Source organism: Cryptotermes secundus, unplaced genomic scaffold, assembly GCF_002891405.2.
Source record: "Cryptotermes secundus unplaced genomic scaffold, Csec_1.0 scaffold282, whole genome shotgun sequence".
Classification (NCBI taxonomy): domain Eukaryota; kingdom Metazoa; phylum Arthropoda; class Insecta; order Blattodea; family Kalotermitidae; genus Cryptotermes; species Cryptotermes secundus.
In genome coordinates, this window is record NW_019738874.1 from 919980 (window position 1) to 925979 (window position 6000).

The 6000-nt window shown below is 38.8% G+C and overlaps 1 protein-coding gene across 4 annotated transcripts in view; it reads left to right on the forward strand.

The window, feature by feature from the left end:
• The window catches only part of LOC111871161 (putative tyramine receptor 2), a 132126-nt gene extending 126877 nt beyond the window's left edge, over positions 1-5249 (forward strand). The window contains exons 3-6 of one of the 4 annotated variants that reach the window (XR_004513740.1): positions 1173-2668; positions 2905-2988; positions 3084-4335; positions 4507-5249. The gene's annotated coding sequence lies outside the window, so the exon portion shown is untranslated. Of the gene's footprint in view, positions 1-1172; positions 2669-2904; positions 2989-3083 lie in introns of all 4 variants that reach the window. The other 3 variants (XR_004513739.1, XR_004513738.1, XR_002843986.2) reach the window with 3 other exon arrangements.
• The last annotated feature ends 751 nt before the right edge of the window (positions 5250-6000 follow it).

Here is a 6000-nt window from a genome sequence, read left to right on the forward strand (position 1 = left end):
AATCAGCGTAGACTAGAAACTCTTGTGCCCCATTCGATTTGAATCTTCTCCTATTTTTCCTTGAACTTCGTAAAGGCTAATTCCAAAGCAAAGCGAAATAAATAGGCATGAATCTTACTATTCTTTGATGCTGACACTTGTGCACTGAAAGATCGGAAATTAAAAACCTTTACCAAATGTAATTGCGAAATTTCATTTATAATAGTTTTGTGAAAACACGTACCCTACCGAAATTGATAGAAATCAAAGGTAATGTTAGGTAACGACCGCAACATAACCTGCACGCAACAATAGGAAAACGGTGTCATGAAATCCATTTCAAAGCACCGAATCGGTAAACACGCCCACAGTAGGGGTATTATTGAAGAAGATGTTTTACATTCAGTCCGTGCCAAGTAGTTAATAAAGAAGAGTTAGTTGAGAATGAGCAGTTGAGTTCTGGAGTCCAAGTGAGCAATTAATCGAGAGTTGGGCTCTCCAAGTGAGGATGAGATGAGGCGCCATGAGTTCAGGTGTGGAGTGTTAACCACCGGGCCACAGAAACTGAAAATCTCCTCTGTGTTAAATCTGTTGCCAGGAAACGGCTAGTGGATATTGTAATAGACTGAGGACAGTAGTCTTTGTGTGTGTGTGTGTGTGTGTGTCAGTCAAATGCAAATTGTATGGTGTATAGAAGTGGTCAATAAATCCAATTCAGCCAGTCCATACCCCTTGTATAGTCACACTCCTAAATCATGATGATATGTTGGAAACATGTATTCTGAAGTTTCTTATCAGGTAGTGTACAAATTGGTCACTTGAACTAAGCATTCTCTGTGAGCCGTCATTAATGATAGTATTCTAGATCCATATTTCCTTGGCCTCATCACCAGCTGAAGATGAGTGCTCAATTTCATGCCCATGCCACTTTACCACCAGGGAAAGACCTCCCGGTACCCATTGAATAGGAGGCTGGGTGGCCCTCAGAGCCAGTGTGGGTGACATGGAGAGGAGAAAATTCTTGACCTTATCAGGACTCAAACTCCCAACCACTCGGTCATCCAGCCTATAGCCAGTCACAATACCAACTGCATTGTAATGCATATATCCACTCCTTCATACAGTTTCATGGCGTAGTGTTTATTTTGAGCACAAGGGGCAGCTTTACTTCCTCACTACCTCTTATTCAACAGCAAACATCCATGTTGTTGAGCTGTCACTGCTCCCAGTCAGGCTAAGACTATGATAAAGCAGAAATTCAGAGACTTCAGCTTATGTAGTGTAAATTGGGATGTACTGAAGACATCATTTTCTGTGAGCTCTCATTAATGTCAGTACCACTACTTGCGATGGAAAACTGCTAATGAGCTCTGAATTCTTCTGGTCAGAGTAGTTCTAGGATGGAAACATGATTTCACAGATGTCACTTCAGATAGTATACAATGTGGTAAGTTGAACAAGTCCCTTTTAAGTTAGGATTAATGTTGGTATGACCTCTTATTCTTCAGGCAAGAACATTGTTGATGAGCAAACATTGCAACAAATCTGGTTAAAACCCTATGGGAAACATGATTTCAGAGATACCACATCAGGTACTGTACATTTGTGTCAACTGAAGGAATCCATCTTTATGAGCTGTCATTAATGATGATAACATGCCTTATTTTACAGGAAACAACTATGTTGAGTCTTAATTGCTGCTTTTCAGGTTAATGCAATGATGGAAACATAAGTCACAGATTTCACATCACATACTGTACAGTGTGGTGATCTGAATAAGTCAGCTTTATGAATTGTCATTAATGTTCTTATCACTCATTATTTGCAGGTGACAATGGTGTTTATGAGACTTAATGGGTAGCACTCAGTTTAATAGTAGTTTGGAAACCTGAAATCACAGTTTTAATATCAGGAAGGGTACAGCGAGGTCAGATAAGGCAACCTTCCTTATGAGCTGTCATAAAGCTGATACAACTTATTTTACAGGGAACAACTGTGTTAATGAGTCTTCATTGCTGTCACACAGGATAAAATATATATGAAGAAAAGCATTCCAAAATTTTTGATTCTGGTAGTGTACAGTGTGGTCAGTTGAAAAAATCACTAAGCTTTCAGGAATATAGGTACAACTTATTTGCATGAAAAGATTAGTTCATAACTGAATTGCAGGTAGTCAGTATATTCCTATGTTGAAACCAAGAAATTAGAGATTTCATATCAGGGAGTGTACAGTGGTCAATTACATATGTCCTTTATAAGGCGTTATTAATGTTGGCATGATCTTTTTCTTTAGAGGCAACACCAGTGTTGATGAACCTACAATTCTCCCACTCAGGGTATTACAATCCTCAAAAAATAAATCCAGTGATTTCATGTCAGGTAATGTACAATGTTGTATGTAGAACAAGACAGTGTGAGCTGACATTATGATTGGTGGGACCTCTCTTTCTTACAGGTAGCATCAGTGTTGATGACCCTTAATTCAGGTTAACACAGTGGTGGAAGCATGATATCAGAGATTTGCATCAGGTAATGCACAATGTTGTATGTAGAACAAGCAATTGTAAGCTGTCATTATGATTGATTTGACCTTTTATTGTTACAGGGAACATCAGTGTTGATGAGACTTCATTTCTCCCACTCGGGTTAACACATTGTTGGTAGCATGAATTCAGAGATATCACATCAGGTAGTGTACATTGTTGCATGCAGTTCAAATCATTGTAAGTTGTTGTCATGATTGGTGTGACCTTTTATTCTTACAGGGAGCATCAGTGTTGATAAGCTTTCATTTCTCCCAGTCACGTCAACACAGTGTTCGAAGCATGAATTTAGAGATTTTGCATGGTGTAATGCACAATGTTGTATGTAGTTGAAGTCATTGTAAGTTGTCATTATTATTGGTGTGACCTTTTATTGTTACAGGGAACATCAGTGTTGATGAGACTTCATTTTTCCCAGACAGGTCAACACATTGTTGGAAGTATAAATTTGGAGATTTCGAATCAGGTAATGCATATTGGAGTACATTGATATATGTAGTTTACATAGAAGAAGTAATTTAAGTTGTCATTATGATTGGTGTGACCTCTTATTCTTAACAGGCAACATGAGCAAGGCAGATTGTCCAGTGGCCCATGTGAAGAAAGGTTAAATGGGAGCATCAGTTCAGTGACATGAAGGAAAGAGGACAGTGGCCAGTGTGATGTGTAAAGGGGAGAAACTGTGGAAGGAGGCGATGGCTTTGTGCAAGTCTTGCAGCAGAAAGCAATTCATGCATGCAGACAAATGCTCAGAATTGTACCACACCTGTGGAGATGACCATGTTCCTCCAAAAGCTAAGTATCTACCTACATGAGTAGACAGTGTCACAACCCAGAAGACTTCATTGTGAGCTTGCAAATTGTCTGGGAAGAGGTATGAGAGTTTGTGTTACTAGTGACACACAAAGTGATAAAATGAATCTGTGTTCTTAGTGTAGAATTGTGAATCTAACATATGGTGAAGGATTCACCCCTAAAGTGTGTGGCCCCTAATGACTTTGCATCACATGATCACACAGTGGCGCTAGCAAATGCAACAGCTGCAAGTTAAAGTTCAGGCTGTTCATCATCCATTATTTGTGGTTTATAATTTTGGTCAGTATTATTCATGTCTTTTCTACGGTGTTGTACGAAACATATTTTGCTGAGAGATGAACGATCTTAATGGGATGGTAATGTTTTGCCATGTGCATTCACAATTCTAATGTATGTGTCAGTATTCTGGTCCACAGTGAAGGTAAAATTGGTGACCTTTATTGAACTGTTACTTTGTGTGTTCACAGGACTGGTGTGTGTCATTTCTTTGGGTCTGGAAGGAACATCAAGATGCTGATGGGTTATCGGGTGATAAATTTATAGCAGCGTATTCATTGAAACATTTAAAAATGTCAGGGTTTCAAACCCAGATCCTGACCTACATGAGTAACTGTGCAAATGAGTATTATGCTGTGTGGAGATTGATAATAACTTAAATATAACAGTGAAACTGTATAATATTAACATATATTAGCTTTTACCAAGTAATTTTACTGTTTGTTGTAGACTGTGGCGAGATGGTGGTGCAGCAGTGTCTTGTTTGAAAATGAGCTGTCTCTTCACATCCATGAGGGGCTGAAGTGATGGGTGGTCTTCCATGTTCATTGGACATATGCACAGCAAGATCTTGCAGAGTTAATAGAAACTTAAGGCGGAACATGACTGTTTTCAGCAGGATTATAAAGAGATGATCCAAGACCTGAGAGGGAACAGTGTGCACGGAACTGAAATACAGTGAAACCCTCATCAGTGCTCTTTGATGCGAGATTAACCTCAGGTAATTTTCGGTTTTGGTGATGTGTCAGTAACCTCATTGTCAAATTACATGCATGCAAGAATCCACTTCTTGGCAAAGAGACCTTAAATAGGGGATTCACTGTATGCAGACCTGCATCTGTATGCCATTGTAACAATCACCAATCACAGAAACATGCTTCCCTGTTGACAGTCATATGTCACGGGAAGCCTGGATGAGGATTTCCGCACTGGAAGAAGTGCAGCAGTTGAGTAAGAGGTTCATCTGTCAGCGCTACAGATGGTGGGATGGGTAAACTACTGCATCGTTCTCCGCCACAAGATACCAGTCTTGCAACTAGCCTTAGAAATGTATGTCTGATAAATATAGATCAATATCTCTTCAGGTATCATTATTATGATGCTTGAAGTGTCAGTTGGTGTAAATGAATGACCTGTGTTTGAATTATATGTAAGAAATTTAGATTTATTTTATCCAAAAGAAAAATGGGTACTGGAGGGGGGGGTATTCATTTAGATGGCAAAGGAAGAAAATGATTTCAGCCTAGTACAGTATGTCAATATTCATGGTAGAAGTATATGCCATTAACCATGTGTGGACCAAGTTTTTGAACAGTTTGAGGCAAAATACAAATTATAACAGAATGTAGTCTAACTTAATGTAACCTGCCCTAATCTAACATAATCAAAGCTAACAAAACTAACCTGAGCTAACATGTCGAGGAAAGTACATATACGTCCGTAGAACAGAAAGTGGGTATACTTACTGCCATGAGCTTTATGAATTATTTAGCCTATTGGTTTGTATGAGGTTCACTCTGCACTATACCTCACCATGCACATTAGCACGCTGTAGGGTAGTGATTAAGGCATTATGCTACAAGTCAGAAGGTCATGGGTTCAAATACCGATGAGGTCACTGGATTTTTTTCAGTTGGCCTAATCCTTCCGGCCGCACTATGGCCCTGGGGTTCACTCAGCCTCTAACAGAAATGAGTACCAGGAATTAAATAATTTTCCTGGGGAGTTAAGCACGGTCAACGCATAAGGCTGGCAACCTTACTGCCATCTTTGAGTGGATTGTCTAGATAATGTGGGACCCTCAACGTCTCACAACCCTATGGGCTTTCACGGCCTGTTACAGGGATAGCTTTACTTTTTTTTACTTACTTTTATGGTTGTCTGTGTTGATATTGTAATAAGTGTAATGCCAAAACTTGTACCTGAGATTGTATTGCTTATTTTGATAACCAGAAGTTAATGGATATATAAGAACTTTATCGTGTGTGGCTGGCTATCATTGTTTGATAGAGGTCTTGAAAGTGCTATGTACTTTTACGTGGATTCTAATTTTGTTATTGCTGTTTCGAAAATATTTCAACATACCTGTAGACAGAAATATGTTCGTTACCAAATGACATAATGAGACATTCTCATAATCATTGTCAATTTGTCAGTTATGAAGTTATGAAAAGAATGTCCCGCATATTTACGTATAGGATCGACTACTGCTATAATTGCATGAATTTCTGTTCTACTTGCTGCCTCAGTGGCAGAGCATATGGATTGTGTGTTACCAGTTTCTGTTAATATTGATATTATCATGAAATATTTATTGTAATGGTGTGAATGCAGTTTCTGAGGACAAGAGCTATCAGTATTTTCCATCAAGATATGTATATTTATT